General features: G+C 41.3%; 1 non-coding gene across 1 annotated transcript; it reads right to left on the reverse strand.

The window, feature by feature from the left end:
• Nucleotides 1-204: 204 nt before the first annotated feature.
• Nucleotides 205-308, reverse strand: LOC112788397 (small nucleolar RNA R71). Its single transcript, XR_003195762.1, has one exon. It is a non-coding gene; the product is annotated as a small nucleolar RNA R71 (small nucleolar RNA).
• Nucleotides 309-18559: the final 18251 nt, after the last annotated feature.

An 18559-nucleotide genomic window follows, 5' to 3' on the forward strand; every position in this document is an offset into this window, starting at 1 on the left:
CATCTCACAAAATTCCTGAGAATTTGTGACACTGTGAAGTCCAATGGAGTCCAGGAAGATGCCTATAAACTGCTTTTGTTCCCATTTTCACTTAGGGACAAAGCAGCTAAGTGGCTGGAATCATTCCCAAGGGGGAGTCTAACAACATGGGATGAGGTAGAAAGCAAGTTCCTGGCACGTTTCTACCCTCCACAAAAGGTCAATAGGCTTCGATCTGAGGTTCAGACTTTTAGACAACAAGATGGTGAAACTCTCTACGAGGCATGGGAGAGATTCAAGGACTTGACAAGGAAATGCCCACCAAACATGTTCCATGATTGGGTGCAATTGCACATCTTCTATGATGGGCTCTCTTATGAATCAAGGAAGGCTGTAGACCATTCATCAGGAGGTTCATTGAACAGGAAAAAGACTGTGGAAGAAGCCATTGAAGTGATCGAGACAGTGGCTGAGAATGAGTACTACTATGCATCAGAGAGGCACAACACTAAGGGAGTCATGGAGCTGAACCATGTTGATACAATTCTAGCCCAAAACAAGGTGTTTGCCAAGCAACTAGCAGAGCTTACCAGGCAATTAGAAACAAAGCAAGTGGCTGCAATACACACACAAGATCAAGAGGAAGTAAGCATTGAAGGAGGTGATTGGGATGAGGCTAACTATGTGGGAAACCAACAAAGGCAATCATATGATCCACATTCCAACACTTACAACCCAGGCTGGAGAAACCACCCAAACTTTGGGTGGGGAAACCAACAAACCCAGCCACAAAACCACAAACCTTACAACCACAACCAACATAACAATTCCACATACCAAAACTCCAACCAAAGATCATACCAAGCCACACAAAACACTTACCCCCAACCATCATATCATGGCCAAAATAATCAACATACCCAACCTAATCCGAACCAACAATTTCAAGATCAATTAAACCGGATAGAAGGAATGATGGCAACCATGAGCCAAGACATAATTGAATTGAAAGCTTTTAAGGAAGAAGTAAATTCTAACTTGCAAAACCAAGGAGCTGCCATCCAGAAGCTAGAAAATCAAATTTTGTATTTGACTAAGCAAGCCCCTGGGACAAGCGGTTCTCATGCTGCCAAGGCTATTGCAAGGGAAGAATGTAAGGCCATAACCCTCAGAAGTGGAAAGAATCTAAAGGAGATCTCAAGGGAAACCACAGAGGATGAAGCAAAGGAAAATGTGAAAGACAAAGAACAAGGACAATCTTTTACACCGTCTGCAACAAAAGAAAAAGAAAAAGAGGTCCTGAAGCCTTACACACCTAAAGCACCTTATCCTCAACGTTTGATGAAAAGTGAAAAGGATGGCCAATTCTCCAGGTTCTTGGAGATTTTCAAGAAGCTTCAAATCAACATTCCCTTTGCTGAGGCAATAGAGCAAATGCCACTCTATGCAAAATTCTTAAAAGAATTAATGACCAAGAAGAGAAGCTGGAGAAATGAGGAAACTGTGTTGTTAACTGAAGAATGCAGTGCCATCATTCAGCACAAATTGCCTCAGAAATTGAAGGACCCAGGCAGTTTCCAAATCCCCTGCATCATAGGAGAAGTCATGGTGGAGAAGGCCTTGTGTGACTTAGGGGCCAGCATCAATTTGATGTCGCTAACAATGATGAGAAGAATGAAGATTGAGGAAGCCAAACCAACAAGAATGGCCCTCCAATTGGCAGATCGAACTTTTAAATTCCCTCATGGGATAGTTGAGGATTTGTTGGTGAAAGTGGGAGAATTTATATTTCCTGCTGATTTTGTGGTGTTAGATATGGAGGAAGAAGCCAAAGCTTCAATAATTCTGGGAAGACCCTTCCTAGCTACTGCTGGAGCCATCATAGATGTACAAAAGGGTGAACTCACTCTTAGACTACATGATGAGAAATTGGTGTTTAATGTATTCAAGGCAATGAGCTATCCATCAGAATCACTAAGGGAATGCATGAGGGTTGATGTAGTGGACATTGCAGTACAAGAAACTTTTGAGGAAACAATAAAGGAATTGGCAGAGGAGGAGTTCACCAAGGATATTGAAGTTAGTGATATCAAGGGTGCTGACACAACCATGCTAAGCATGCCAGAGAGAGTGAAAGAAGAAAAGGAAGCACCAAAACCTGAGCTCAAAGCCTTGCCTCCTAATCTCAAGTATGCATACTTGGGTAGTGATGAGAGTCACCCTGTTATCATTAGCTCTGCCCTGAGCCAAGAACAGGAAGAAGAATTGATCAAGGTGCTGCAAACTCATCAAGATGCCATTGGATGGACCCTAGCTGATTTGAAGGGGATAAGTTCATCCATATGCATGCATAAAATCTTGTTAGAAGAGGATGCTAGACCCTCCATTCAAGCTCAGAGAAGATTGAATCCCGTCATGAAAGAAGTGGTACAAAAGGAAGTCAGGAAGTTATGGCAGGCAGGGGTAATCTACCCCATTTCTGATAGCCCATGGGTTAGTCCCATCCATGTAGTTCCTAAGAAAGGTGGCATAACTGTGGTACCAAATGAGAAGAACGAACTCATACCCACAAGAACTGTCACTGGGTGGAGGATGTGCATAGACTACAGGAAGCTCAATGAAGCCACCAGAAAGGATCATTTCCCACTCCCATTCATGGATCAGATGCTTGAAAGGCTTGCCGGACATGCTTACTATTGCTTCTTGGATGGATATTCAGGATACAACCAAATAGTAGTTGATCCGAGTGATCAAGAGAAAACATCATTTGTTTGTCCATATGGAGTTTTTGCTTATAGACGCATGCCCTTTGGATTGTGCAATGCACCTGCCACTTTCCAAAGATGCATGTTGTCCATCTTTTCAGACATGATTGAAAAATTTATTGAGGTCTTCATGGACGATTTTTCTGTGTTTGGGGATTCTTTTCCCAGCTGCCTACACCACCTTGCCTTGGTGCTTAAGAGGTGCCAAGAGACTAACCTAGTATTAAACTGGGAAAAGTGTCATTTCATGGTCACATAAGGAATAGTCCTTGGCCACAAAATCTCTAATAGAGGCATGGAGGTGGACAGAGCTAAGGTGGAAATCATTGAAAAACTACCTCCACCAAGTAATGTCAAGGCAGTTAGGAGTTTTTTGGGACACGCTGGTTTTTACAGAAGGTTTATTAGAGACTTTTCTAAAATAGCCAAACCTTTGAGTAACTTGCTTGTCTCTGATACACCCTTTGTATTTGATAAAAATTGCATGCTAGCCTATGAACTTTTGAAGCAAAAACTTTCCTCTGCACCTATCATTGCCCCACCTGATTGGAACTTACCTTTTGAACTGATGTGTGATGCATCAGACCTTGCTATTGGGGCAGTGTTAGGACAAAGGAAAGACAATTTGGTACATGTGATTTATTATGCCAGTAAAGTCTTGAATGCTAACCAAAGGAATTACACAACCACTGAAAAAGAACTCTTGGCAATAGTCTTTGCATTTGACAAATTTAGATCTTATCTCATTGGATCTAAAGTCATTGTCTTCACTGATCATTCAGCTTTAAAATATTTACTTGCTAAACAAGAATCTAAATCAAGACTTATTAGATGGGTTCTTTTGTTGCAGGAATTTGACATTGAAATCAAAGACAAGAAGGGTGTAGAGAACAAGGTGGTAGATCATTTATCAAGGATACCATGTGAAGAAGGAAGCACACAAAGCACACATATAAATGAGTGCTTTCCTGATGAACAACTCATGGTAATTCACAAAGCACCCTGGTTTGCAGACATAGCAAACTTCAAGGCCACTGGGAGTTTACCTTTGGAATTTAACAAACATCAAAGGAAGAAATTGGTAAATGATGCCAAATACTTCATCTGGGACGAACCATACTTGTTCAAAAATGTTCCGATGGCATACTCAGAAGATGCATATCCGAGGAAGAAGGAAGGGAAGTTTTATGGGACTGCCATGGCTCCACTTATGGAGGGCACTTTGCAGGAGAAAGAACAGCAGCTAAGGTGTTGCAGTGTGATTTTTATTGGCCCACTATCTTCAAAGATGCAAAAGAATTAGTGAAGCACTGCCATGAATGCCAGAAAGCTGGGAACCTGCCAAGAAGAAATGAAATGCCACAACAATTCATTCTGGAACTTGAATTGTTTGATGTATGGGGGATAGATTTCATGGGACCATTTCCCTCCTCATACTCAAATAATTACATTCTTGTGGCAGTAGACTATGTCTCCAAATGGGTTGAAGCAATAGCAACTCCAACCAATGATAATAAGGTAGTCATGAACTTCCTCAGAAAACACATTTTTTGCCGTTTTGGGGTTCCAAGAGCAATCATCAGTGATGGAGGAAGCCACTTCTGCAACAAACCATTAGAGGCATTGCTTCTAAAATATGGAGTCAAACACAGGGTAGCCACACCATACCATCCACAGACAAGTGGGCAAGCCGAAATATCTAACAGAGAACTCAAAAGGATCCTGGAAAAGACTGTGGGAACTTCAAGGAAGGACTGGTCGATTAAGCTAGATGATGCTCTTTGGGCATATAGGACAGCTTTCAAAACACCAATTGGAATGTCTCCTTACCAACTAGTATATGGAAAAGCTTGCCATCTGCCACTGGAGTTGGAGCACAAGGCATACTGGGCCTTGAAACTTCTGAACTTGGACAACAAAGCCGCTGGAGAAAGAAGGATGTTGCAAATTCAAGAGTTGGAAGAATTCAGAGCGGAAGCTTATGAGAATGCCAAAATTTACAAAGAAAGAGCAAAGAAGAAGCATGACAGCAACATAGCCCCAAGGAAATTTGAAGAAGGGCAAAAAGTATTGCTCTACAATTCTAGGCTGAAGCTATTTCCAGGGAAGCTAAAATCAAGGTGGTCTGGACCATTCCTTGTCACCAAGGTCTCCAATTATGGACAAGTAGAAATCATGGAAGAAAAGTCACAACGAACCTTCATTGTTAACGGTCAAAGACTCAAACATTACTTGGGAGATGTGGAGGAGAAGGACAAAGTTAAATATCACCTCAACTGAGGAAGCTGACCGTCAAGCTAATGACGTTAAAGAAGCGCTTGTTGGGAGGCAACCCAACCTGAGGTAATACCTTGTTGCTGTTTCTTTTATTTGTTTCAATAAAAAGGGTGAAGTAGTTTCTGTGCATTGCAAAGAATTAAGTTTGGTGTTTCACACCAAACAATGAATTCATGGATCAATAATTCAAAGGGGAATGTGTGACTCTAAGTTTGGTGTTCCACCATAAAGATCAACTGAACACAACAACCTTTGAATTATATGAAAGGAATAACTATTCTAAGCAGTCACAGAAATGCTTAAAACCCTTAGTAGCAACATCATTCCAAGATAACTCAAGGATTCAAAGAACAGAGAAGTAAGTGGGAGACTAAGTTTGGTGTTCACACACCAACCTAAGAATCCGATACTTACCCACACATAGTTGAGCTAACCACTCAAGTGCTTGAGAAGCAAGCAACTTCATTACTCTTTGCAGGAAAGGAAACAAGAATCTTAAAGCATGAAGCAACATTTAGGAGAAGAAGGAGAAATCAAATTGTTTCCTGACAACAAAGAGAAAACAAGGAATTTCACAAGGTGGTATTGTTCCTTGATAATTCTTTAAAAAGGGCAAACAAAAGCATGCGTGTTCTGGTTTAAACTGTAAATGTTGAATCTTTCTGGAATGTGGAGTTTTTTTTTTTTTAGTATGTGTGTTTGTTAATTGCTTTGAATAAAGTGAATGCCTGGATGTTTGGATATAACTTCACCTTCTTAAACAAGTGCGTGCCATGCTTGTTCTGTTTCCAAAAATAAAAGAAAAGTTTGAACAAAAGTAACTTGGCTAAATTAGTGACAAATCAAGTAGAATTAAGTGGTGGTATGCATGCTTGATTGTTTAGTCAGATCACTGGAATTAGAGTGTAGAATTATCATTTTTTATGTAGAAAGTGAAAATTGTCTATGGATCTTGATGAATAAATGTCTTTGGCCATGAAAAAGAAAGAAAAAGAAGAAGAAAAAGCCAAAGGGCAACCAAAAGCAAAAAAATTGAGAAAATAAGCTAGGTACCAATGGTTTGAACTTCTGAGACAAATGCCTGTGGTGTTTATGTATTAAGGATATGCTTGGATGAATAGGTTCTGAGGAGTGTTTCAACACTTGGTAACTTGGGTTAACTAACCCGGGATTATCAACCAAAAGTCCATTATCAAGAGCAACCTAAATACAAAACATTTAGTCACACAAAGAGGTGCTGGGCACCAATGTCTCAAGAAGAAATGTGAACTAAAATGCCTAAAGTGGATATGTGTAGTGCACTGATAAGAAAAAGAAAATGCCAAAGGCTTGTGCAACACATGACACTAAGCAAACAAGGAGCAAAGGAGCTCTAAGAAAAAAGAAAAGAAAACAAAGAAGAGAAAAGTGCCAAAGACATAAGAATAACAAGAGGCCATAGCAATGTTTGATGGATGCAATGAAAAAGTGATAATCCTACCTGATAAGTATGAAAAAGTGATGCTGCAACTTTCTGCATAAAACCCTTCTGATGAACTTCAAATGCTTGCTAATATAGCCAATGTAATTGCTTTCTGTTTCATACTTTCTTCTCAAATAACTCAGGACTTGCTTAGGGACAAGCAAGTATTAAGTTTGGTGTTGTGATGCCAAGGCATCATAGGCTAGTTTCACTAGCATTTTTCTGTTAGTTTTAGTTGTTTTATGCATTTTCTTGAGCTTAAAGTAACCAAAAATGGTTAAATGAAGAACAAAGCAATGAACCATCCAAACAATATGATTTTGATGCATATTCCATGAGTTTTAGTTATAATACTTAAATGCTATGAATGGAAGATTTCTCATGAAATTTTGCAAGACTTTGATGCAATTGTTTGGATGATTTCAGGGAAGAAGAGGCTAAGCAAGGAAGCAACAAAATCAATAAAGGAAGCTTGAATATCACATGTGGAGTTTAAGTTCCAGTTTAAGCCTAAACTGGAGCTTAAACGTCAAAATCATGAAGGATAAGAAATGCTGGAATTGAAGTTTGACCTTAAACTGGAGGTTAAACGCCAGAATGAAAAGCCTCACTAAAGAAGCATTCCACGTTTAACCTCCAGTTTGACCTCAAACTGGAGGTTAAACGCCAGAATGATAATGCCACTCAGGAAGGAGTTCCACGTTTAACCTCCAGTTTGACCTCAAACTGGAGGTTAAACGCCAGAAGTAGGAAGAGTACCAGGGAGCCATTCCACGTTTAAGCTCCAGTTTGACCTCAAACTGGAGCTTAAACGTGTTCGACAGCTTTTCTCCTCCAGGGTTGCTCTCTCCATTTCCACGTTTAACCTCCAGTTTGACCTCAAACTGGAGGTTAAACGTGTTCGACACCTCCAGGGCTACCATTCTAAGCTTCCACGTTTAACCTCCAGTTTGACCTCAAACTGGAGGTTAAACGTGTTCGACCTCCAGTATGCCTCCACCCTTTTCCACGTTTAACCTCCAGTTTAACCTTAAACTGGAGGTTAAACGTGTTCGACCTCCAGAGCTGCCCTTCCTATTTCCACGTTTAAGCTTCAGTTTAACCTTAAACTGAAGCTTAAACGTGTTCGACTACATGACTCTCCAGGGCCACCTTCTTCCATTTCCACGTTTAAGCTTCAGTTTAACCTTAAACTGAAGCTTAAACGTGCTTCTACAAAAGGCCTCACTGGAAGTATCTGGCGTTTAAGCTGCAGTTTAAGCTTAAACTGCAACTTAAACGCCACTCTTGGAAAAAGGTTTCTGGGCCAATAATCTTGCGGTTTAAGTTACTCTTTGAGCACAAACAATAACTTAAACTTACTCTAGTATGAAACCCAATTGAATATCATGGTTTATGGGATTGGGCCTGAAGGATTCATGAGTTTGAAATCTCAATTTATTGAGTCATGTGTCATTATTTGATTATCACTAAGTTGGCTCAATGAATGTTACAGAATTTGGATCAACAGCCTCATCAAGATTATGGATCATAAACCCAAGGCAAAAGGAAAGCAAGGAGAGGCCTCAAAGCCCAAGAAGCACAACTGAAGCTCAATATAGAAAGTGTATAAATAGGATAGAAGTTAAGTTAGAGGGGACTTTTACTTTCACTTTTAGCTAGTTTTCCTTTTCTTTGTAATTGAATTCAGAGCTATGATTCACTAAACCCCCTTTCATTGGGTTAGGGAGCTCTATTGTAATTCAATGAATCAATAATAGTTTATCTTCTTCTTCAATCTTTTCTCTTGAATTTTGTTAGAAAGCTTCTCGATCTAATTCCATTGAGTAGTTGTCTTGGGAAAGAAACTACCCATACTTGGAATCCTTCGGAACCTTGGGAAAGGAATGGAGGATTCATGCTAGAGAAGCTTTCTCACAGTGAATTGGATTGGGGTTTGGATGGATATTGTGACATGTAATCCTACCAAATTGTGGTTCATGAAACTGTGTGGTATAATCAGTGATCAAGCATCATCTCTTCTTATGAACATTTAAACCAAGGGATTGGGAATTTGTTTGTTTTTAGAGAGAATTGGTGAGCCAAGGGATTGGGATCCAATCATATAAGATTGCCAAGCAAAATTCAATGAACGCATTGCTTGAGGAAGAGATAAACGTGTTTTGATTCGGAGATCTCAATATCTCCTATAACCCAATGAATCCCCCATTTCTGATTTCCATCTTCTCTTTACATTCTGCAACTCAATTCATGCAACCACCCCCATTCCCTTTTAATTTCAGCAATTTAGTTTCTGCTCTTTAATTCATTGCAATTTAAGATTCCGCCATTTCAATTTCTTGTCATTTACTTTTCCCGCCAATTTTACATTCCGCAATTCTCATCTCAATCTTGATTCCGCTCAACTAGAACACACTTCTAATCCGAATTGCTCACTCAACCAATCCTTGTGGGATTCGACCTCACTCTATTGTGAGTTTTTACTTGACGATAACCGGTGCACTTGCCGGAAGGAATTTTGCCGATCGTGCAATTTCCTAAATCGTAGCATAACTAGTTTATGTGCATCACCCCCCACCCTCCGGTGACAAAGGATCAGCTGCATAGCCAGTCCACAAGTCAGATACAACCGCTCCAGCCGCCACTCACCAGCCGAACACGTCATTTCCGACCAGTACAGAAGATCTCGTCCGAGATCGACCTATAGTTTCAGGTAACCCTCGGAACAATAACTATCTTATCTCTAGAAAGGTCATTCCACACCATTATAAATACACTGGAGCACCCAGGTATAACTCATACTCTGATTCTACTAAAAACCTGCTTAAAGCCCATGTTAACTTAAGTATCAGATTCTCTTGTAGGTACCACCACCCTCCGGTGATGAAGGGTCAGCAGCATCTCCAGTTCCACCAGTACCACCAGGTCGGATATGACAGCTCCGGCCATCAGATGCAACAGGTCGGACACGATAGCTCCGGCCACCAGATCCAACAAGTTGGACATGACAGCTCCGGCCACCACAACAGATCTCATCCGAGATCGACCTTCAGTTTCAGGTAACCCTCGGAACATTGGCGCCGTTGTTGGGGAACCTGGAAGTCATCCCATCACCATGGCAGACAACCTTGACAACAACCACGACTCCGGATTGGAGGAGAGAACTCCGCATAAGAACGCGGACACCACACCAAAGGATATGCTTCAACCAAACAAAGACAAGAATTCGTCTAACACAAAAATCATGGAGGCCCTACAAGCTCAACAAGTTCGCCTCAAACAGTTCAAAAAAGAGGCCAAACATCAACGAGAAGCCAAAAGAAACCTCCAGAGAGAAACTAGGTGACGCCGAGAGTTGGAGGACAAACTCCTAAAACTCGAAGCCGACGTGAAAACCAAAACCATCCAAACTGAGCGCGATGACACATCCCACAAAGATCAAGACCCCTTTATCAAGGAAATCATGAAAGCTAAGGTTCCAAAGGATTTTAAAGCTCCCGACATGACCCCATACGACGGTACCTCTGATCCCAGCCATCATCTCAGCAATTTCAGAAGCAGAATGTATCTCACTGACGCCTTAGAGGCAACTCGATGCAAAGCCTTCCCGACTACCCTAACGAAGACATCAATAAAGTGGTTCGATAGTTTGCCTCCAAGATCCATCACAAGTTTTGACGACCTTGCTAAAAAGTTCCTCGCTAGGTTCTCCATCCAGAAGGATAAAGCCAAACACGCTCTAAGCTTGTTGGGAATTAAACAAGGAGATCGGGAAAGCCTTCACAGCTACATGAAAAGATTCAACATAGCATGCCTTGACATACAAAGTCTTCCAACAGAAGCGGCCATCATGGGTCTTATCAATGGCCTGCGAGAAGGACCTTTCAGCCACTCAATATCCAAGAAGTACCCAACATCTCTAAACGAGGTTCAAGAAAGGGCGGAAAATATATCAATGTAGAGGAGAAATCCTGATTGGGAGACAGCTCAAAAACTGGATTCTCCTAACCCACCACGGGACAAGGATAAAGAGTCCAAGAATAAAGAAGATCAACATGGAGAGAAGCCTAAAAAATACCACAATTACACCCCTTTTCGGGTGTCTCTTGTGGATGTTTATCGAGAAATATGCCACACTGAGAAGATCCCACCACCTCGTCCCATCAAAAGCAAAAAAGGAGGAAGAAATCGGACAGAATACTACGAGTATCACCGAATCTACGGACATCCTACTAACGAGTGTTTCAACCTAAAGAATGTTATAGAGAAATTGGCAAGAGAAAGGCAATTAGATTGGTACTTAGCCAATAAAGCGGATGAACCAAGAAAAAGATGAAGGGACGAAGAGGTCGGACGAGTTGAACATCCAGCTCACACCGAAGAGGTTGAACATCCACCTCACACCGAAGAGGTCGGACGAACATCCACCTCACACCGAAGAGGTCAGACGAGTTGAACGTCCACCTTACACCCTTGAGAGACATGTTGATATGGTAAATGGAGGATTCGCAGGAGGAGGGATCTCTAAATCATCTAGCAAAAGAAACCTCAAAGAGGTATATTAAGGAAGGGAGAGAGTTTTGAATAGGACAACAGAGTACGAACAAGCCTTCCGAGATTTCAAAAATTCTTGGGGCAACCACCCATTCTTACCCGACCACGAGAAGGTGAAGAACTCATACTATACCTTGCAGTGAAAAGTCAGGCAATAGCCTCAGCACTAGTTAGAGAAGACGAAAGTGGGCAACAACCAGTCTACTTCATCAGTAAAGTCTCTACAAGGGGCCGAACTAAACTATCAAAAAATATAAAAGTTCGCCTACACCCTCATACTCACTTCTCGATGACTCCACCCATACTTTCAAGCTCATACTATCAGAGTTCGGACCAACCAGCCCATAAAAGGTATCCTACAGAAAACAGACTTAGCTGGAAGAATTCTACAGTGGGCAGTCAAGTTATCCAAATTCGATCTTCGATGTGAAGCTCGGACAGCCATCGAATCACAGTATCTGACCGACTTCATTACAGAGTACACTAACACCCTGGGAATTCCTACACAATGGAATCTTTAGTGGACGACTCTTCAAATAAAACCGGGAGTGGTGCAGGTGTAATTATAGAAAGCGATTAGGGAATCCAAATCGAGCCAAATAACCAAACTGAATACGAGGCACTACTGGCTGGTTTAAGGCTGGCTAAGAAGGTAGGGGCTTACCGTGTCCAGTGATTCACAAGTAGTCACCTCACAAATAGAAGGGAGCTACCAAGCTAAGGATCCCACCATGAAAAAATACCTTGAACAATTCGGGGGACCCTGGACAAAAACAGCTCGGACAATTCGGGGGACCATGGATAAAACCAGAGAACAGCTCCGACAATTCGGCGGATATAAGGTCCGACATATATCTCGGGAACAGAATGCCCGAGCAGATGCACTTTCAAAACTAACCAGCACCGACAGCTTGGACAATTCGGGGGATATGAGGTCCGACATATACCTCAGGAACAGAATGCCCGAGCTGATGCACTTTCAAAACTAGCCAATACCAAACCAGGGGGCAATAATAGAAGCCTCATCCAAGAAAGACAACAAAATCCATCAATCTCAGAGGAAGAAAATGTCCTAACCATATCATGTCAGGGTCGTTCCCACAGTGTCAAGGAAGGAAAACAAGCCCACTCCTTAGGGTCTGGCAACACCAACTCATGATTCTTCTCCTCATCCCTATCTCTACAAATTCTATGGAACCTCCTAAGTCGCACACAGTACTCAGGAACACACATTAAAACTATGGAATCTAGCCAGTCAGACATGCTGTCCGGGATCTTAGTAGACATCTCAGCAATATTTTTGCAGGAAGACATAGGTCAAATATTCCTACAGTAAGAACAAGAAAAATGGGGTTACTACCAAACAACTCGGGCAAATAAGGAAACAACTCGGACAATAACAGCAAAATATCAAGTGTTAGATACAGCAGTAAAAGGGAAACCCCAAGACTCGCACAAAAGTCCAGGGGCACCCTTTAGAGGCAACAACAGGGCAAAAACACAGAGAAGATAAGTCGACAATCTATACCCAAATAGTCCGAACACCTCTCAAATAAAAGGTCAAAACAAAAGCTATAATTTTTGTACAAAAGTAGTCAGGCAACGATGAAAAGAAACAGGAACAGGAACAGCAACAAAACCCTAAGCAAAGCACACATTCTTCTCAAAGGCAAACGACAAAAGAAAAGTCACAACAAATGATCAAAGACGCAAACTTTTTGTAGAAAGAACCAAAGTTCTTCAGAGCAAAAACCCAAATACAAAGTCAAAGCTTTACATCAAAAGCATGCACAGTTGTCGAAAGTAAAAAAAAAAAGAGAGAGAGAAAAGAACGACTAACCTACAGAAAAGAAGATGAGAAACGGCTCAAATCAAGAACAACGAAGATACCAACTCTCAAACTCAAAGGGAAGAGCTCGACCTACTTCTAGAAGTCTGAGAAAGAGCTGAGATTAGAGAGGAGGCACTATAGCGTTGAATGGACCTAAGGTCGGTCAAAAGAAGGGAAGCTAGCAGCCAACTGGAAAGGACCATACCAAGTTGTTCAGAAGTATTGGGGAAAGGTCACCACAAAGTGTCCGACCTCGAGGGGCGAGAGCTACCAAGGTCATGGCATGCCTGCAATCTAAGAAGGGCACCAGGCCGAGATCTAAAAGATTGCCCAACCTAGAAGGGTAAGCACTAATATGTACACACTCTTATTCATATCTTTATTTTATTGTTTAAAAGTTTTCAAATTCCCTAAAAAGTTCCCTACCAAGACGCATTAATCTTAGCGGAAAAATTCACTGCCTGATCACGACAAGGTCAGTGAGGTGAAAACCAAATTCACCGCCCGATCACGATAAGGTCGACAAAGATGAAAACAGAATTCATCGCCCGATTTCGACAAGGTCGGCAAAAAACTGAAAGCAGAATTCATCATTCAATTTTAACAAAGTCCGCTAAGATGAAAGCGATAAAAACAGATTAATGCAAGAAGTTATAAAAAAGTAATCCATAAAAAGTGGCCTGATGAGGTCTGACTAAAAATGGAATACTAAAAATAACTAAGCTACAGCTCGGACCGACAAGAAGAAGTCAGACCAACGAAAGCTACAGCTCGGACTGACAAGAAGAAGTCGGACCAACGAAAGCTACATCTTGGACCGACAAGAAGAAGTCGGACCAGCGAAAGCTACAGCTTGGACCGACAAGAAAAAGTTGGACCAGCGAAAGCTACAGCTCAGACCGACAAGAAGAAGTCGGACCAGCGAAAGCTACAGCTTGGACCGACAAGAAGAAGTCGGACCAGCGAAAGCTACATCTTGGACCGACAAGAAAAAGTCGGACCAACGAAAGCTATAGCTTGGACCGACAAGGGAAATCAGACCAATGAAAGCTAAAGAAAGATCGACAAGAGAAGTCGGACCAACAAAAAACGTTCGCTAAAAGGGAAATAGCTTTGCCCAAAAAGCGACGGCTCCACGACAAGGCTATCGAAATTGTTCAGACTAACTAAAAAGGGTTCCACGAGAACACTAAAAAGTTGTCAGACAAGTTAGCCCAGATGTCATCTCGCCCAAACAGAAGACAGACAAAACAAGATCTGATAAGAAAGAGGTCAGACAGCAAAGTACCAATACTCTATAAACATCTCACAAAGGCCAAGGAAAGGTCAAAAAGCACAAATCAGAACGGCACTAAAAAGTCATCCAAACAAACTATAAAAAGGTTTTCCATCGGAACACCACCTAAAAAGTTGTTGGGTTATGACTAAAAAGCCTGAGCAGTGAAGACAAACAAGTCGGTATAAGGCTGAAAAGCCCTCTCAACAAACTAAAAAGGGCAATACGAGACTCGCACAAGGAGAAACTACTCAAGATCGACCAAAGTCAAGATGCTTAAGCACGACTTCCCCAAAGAGATTGAAGCTCTGAAAGCACGATCTCATGGAAAGGTCCGAACTCAAGCAGGGACAAAGTCGTACAGGTCGACGTCAGCTAAGAAGAGGCGCAAGTACGATCTCAAAAAAGAACAAGCTAAAAGGTTGGGAAACAACTTAAAGCTCAAATGTGCTTAGCTAAAAGGGATACAACTCCGCTCAAAGAAGGCACAATCTTAAACAGGGTTACGAATGTCATCCGAGACTAAAAAAGGTCCTATATAAAGAACACAAAAAAGTCATTGGACAAGTCACTAAAAGCCCAGATATCAAGCCGCAAGGATAACTTCGCCAAAGCAGAGGGTTGCCAACACAAACTTAAAGCAAGGCGTGATCCAAAAGGCAAGGGTAGAAAACCCACACTACCACTCAAAAGAGGTCAGACTGGGAAGTACCAAACCTCTAAAAAATCTGCAAGGATTGCAAAGCAATGAAGAAACAAGCCAGACAGATGCTTGAGCACGACTCCCTCAAAGAGATCGAAGCTAAGAAGCACGACCTCACAAGGAAGATTGAAGCTCAAGTAAGGGCACTGTTCATACATCGGTTCGAGCTATAAAGGACCGTGTTGGCCGACCTCTTAGAAGGTTGGCCCATTACCGACCTCTTCATAAAGAGCTCGGCCAAATCGCCATAAGAGGCCCAAGCAGGCCGAAACGAAGGGACACATCCCAATCTAAAGGCAGCCAAAGCCTAGAAAAATAAAGGCGGTTCCCCTTAAAGATAAGATGACTTCACTCTAAGATAAGATAAGATAACTATCTTATCTCCAGAAAGGTCACTCCACACCATTATAAATACACTGGAGCACCCAAGTATAACTCATACTCTGATTCTACTAAAAACCTGCTTAAAGCCCATGCTAACTTAGGTATCAGAGTCTCTTGTAGGTACCACCACCCTCTGGTGACGAAGGGTCAGCAGCATCTCCAGCTCTACCAGTTCCACCAGGTCGGACACGACAACTCCGGCCATCAGATCCAACAAGTCGGACACGACAGCTCCGGCCACCAGATCTAAAAAGTCGGACACGACAGCTCTAGCCACCACAGTAGATCTCATCCGAGGTTGACCTTCAGTTTCAAGTAACCCTCAGAACAACTACCAACCAACATCAACAGACACATGAAGAGAAAGCTAATCAAAGATACTAAACACTACATTTTGGATGAGCCCTTTCTATTTAAAAAGTGTGCTGATGGGATCTTGAGAAGGTGTATTTCCTATGAAGAAGGGCAGAAAGTACTTTGGCAATGTCATGGCTCTGCATACGGAGGCCATTTCAGTGGGGAAAGAACTACAGCCAAGGTGCTACAATGTGGGTTCTATTGGCCAACCTTGTTCAAGGATGCAAAGGAATTAGTGTCAAGGTGTGATGAATGCCAAAGGGCTGGTAATCTGCCCAAGAAAAATGAGATGCCACAGAAGTTTATAATGGAGTTGGAATTGTTTGATGTATGGAAAATTGATTTTATGGGACCTTTCCCATCCTCGCACTCAAATAATTATATATTGGTAGCTGTAGATTATGTTTCAAAATGGGTAGAAGCCATAGCCACAGCCACAAATGACAACAAGGTTGTGATGAACTTCTTGAGAAAGAATATCTTCAGTAGATTTGGTGTTCCTAGAGCTCTCATCAGTGATGGAGGATCACACTTCTGCAATAGGCAACTTGAAGCACTCCTCTCTAAATATGGAGTGAAACACAAAGTAGCAACTCCATACCATCTACAGACCAACAGGTAAGCTGAGATCTCAAATAGGGAGCTCAAAAGAATTCTTGAAAAAACTGTTGGAAGCTCAAGAAAGGATTGGTCTAAGAAGCTGGATGATGCATTATGGGCCTACAGGACAGCCTTCAAAACACCCATTAGGATGTCCCTTCCCAGTTGAGCTTGAGCACAGAGCATTCTGGGCTCTAAAAATGCTGAATTTTGATGATCAAGCTGCTGGAGAAAAGTGGCTAATGCAACTCAATGAGCTGGAGGAATTCAGAAATCAAGCCTATGACAATGCAAAAATTTACAAGGAAAACACAAAGAGGTGGCACAAACAAAGGATATCAAGAGGGAGCTCAAAGAAGGACAAACAAGACTAACATAGGGAGAATGTCATCTTCACATAAGGACAAACAAGACTAACAATTTAGTTAACTCTAACAAACGAAAGAAGGTATCATGTCATCTTCACATAGGGAGAATGTCAAACAAGACTAATTAATCATGTCACAAATATAAACAAGAATTTATCTTATTACGTCATCCCCAACGATGGAGGAAGGTATCATGTTATCCTCATACTCGGAGAAAGTCTAACAAGACTAGCTAATCTCAATCCAAAAGTCCTAACCATCTTACTAATTAAATTAGCAAAAGATTAGCGTCAATGGAAACAATATTAGCTAACAATTCTAGGTCACAAACATAGGTTGGATTTTCATGACTCAAGATCACCTAATTACTCTTTCCAAGCCAAGAATGCTCAAAATCTACTCTAAAGCCCAACCAAGCATCTTGTCAAACACTTGGTGGGTACAAATGAAAAGCATAGTAAAATTGCAAGGAATATAAATCTACACTACTCAATTGCAAGGAACTAAACAACAATAAAACCAAATCAAAAATAAAGGAACATGAATCATAAATTGCATTGAAATGAAAATAGAAGAAACAAAAGTGCATGAGCATAAAAGTAGAGAATCATAAGAATGAAATACAAAATTAAAGAGAGGAAGAGTAGAGGAACAAGGAATTGTAAAGGAAAAGTAAATCAAAACATGAATTAAACCTAGATCTAAGAAATTCTAATCCTAATTCTAGAGAGAAGAGGGAGCTTCTCTCTCTAGAAACTAACCTACATGATGCTATACTACCAAACAATTGCTCCCCCCTTGCCCAAGCTTGAATTCTGCATGAAATAGCCTTAGAAATGAGTTGGGTTGGGCCCAAAGTGCTTCAGAAATCGCTGGGGGCGATTTCTCTTTAGTGGGCCACGGACAGAATCGGTGCGCAGGCGTACATGGCGCGTGCGCGCCCCTGAGCGCGAAACAACATATGACAAAATTTATATCATTTCGAAGCTACGGATATTAGCTTTCCAACGCAATTGGAACTGCCTCATTTGGATCTCTGTAGCTCAAGTTATGGTCGATTGAGTGTGAAGAGGTCGGGCTTGACAGCTTTCCGGTTCCTTCATTTCTTCATGTGTTCTCCCGCTTTGCATGCTTTTCTCCTCACTTCTTCCATCCGATACTTGCCTTATGAACCTGAAATCACTCAACAAACACATCAAGGTATCGAATGGAATTAAAGTAAATTAAAATCACCAATTTTAGGGCCTAAAAAGCATGTTTTCACATTTAAGCACAATTCAAGGGAGAATTACAAAACCATGCTATTTCATTGAATAAATGTGGGAAAAGGTGATAAAATTTCCCAAATTAAGCACAAGATAAACCACAAAATTGGGGTTTATCAGCTTGCTCTTTAAGGTTAAATAAAAGAAAAATGTTATGAAATACCAGAGTGGGGTTCATCTTATGAAGTAAGTCCTCAAGGTTTGTGGTGTGGTAATAGATTTGCTAAGTTGGATCACCTATAAGGTATGAGGGCACTCATGTGTATTGAATTACATGCTTGAAGCATATTCTATGAGACTAGCTAAACAACAAGACCCCAATAAGAAAAAGAGAAAGGACAATAAGAGTTTGAAAAAGAAAGAAAAATAATAAGAAATAAGGCTAGGCATGAAGGGTTTAAATCTTGAGGGATGTGTCTGTGGTGTTCCAGTACAAAGGATCTGCTTGGATGAATAAGTTCTCTAGAGTACTTCATCACTTGGTAACTTGGGTTAACTAACCCGGGATTATCAACTGAAAATCCACTATCAAGAGCAACCTTACTACAGAACATTTAGTGATCCAAAGAGATGCTGGACACCAAGACCTCAAGTAAAAGAAAATAATAAACCATATGCCTGTGGTGTGCATGTATGGGGGAGAGAGACTTGAGGGAGTAGGTCCTTAGGGGTGTTTCAACACCTAACACCTTGAACCAACTGGTTCGGAAGTGTTGGCTGAAAGCTTATTTTAAAGAG

Source organism: Arachis hypogaea, chromosome 20 (genome assembly GCF_003086295.3).
Source record: "Arachis hypogaea cultivar Tifrunner chromosome 20, arahy.Tifrunner.gnm2.J5K5, whole genome shotgun sequence".
Taxonomy (NCBI): Eukaryota; Viridiplantae; Streptophyta; class Magnoliopsida; order Fabales; family Fabaceae; genus Arachis; species Arachis hypogaea.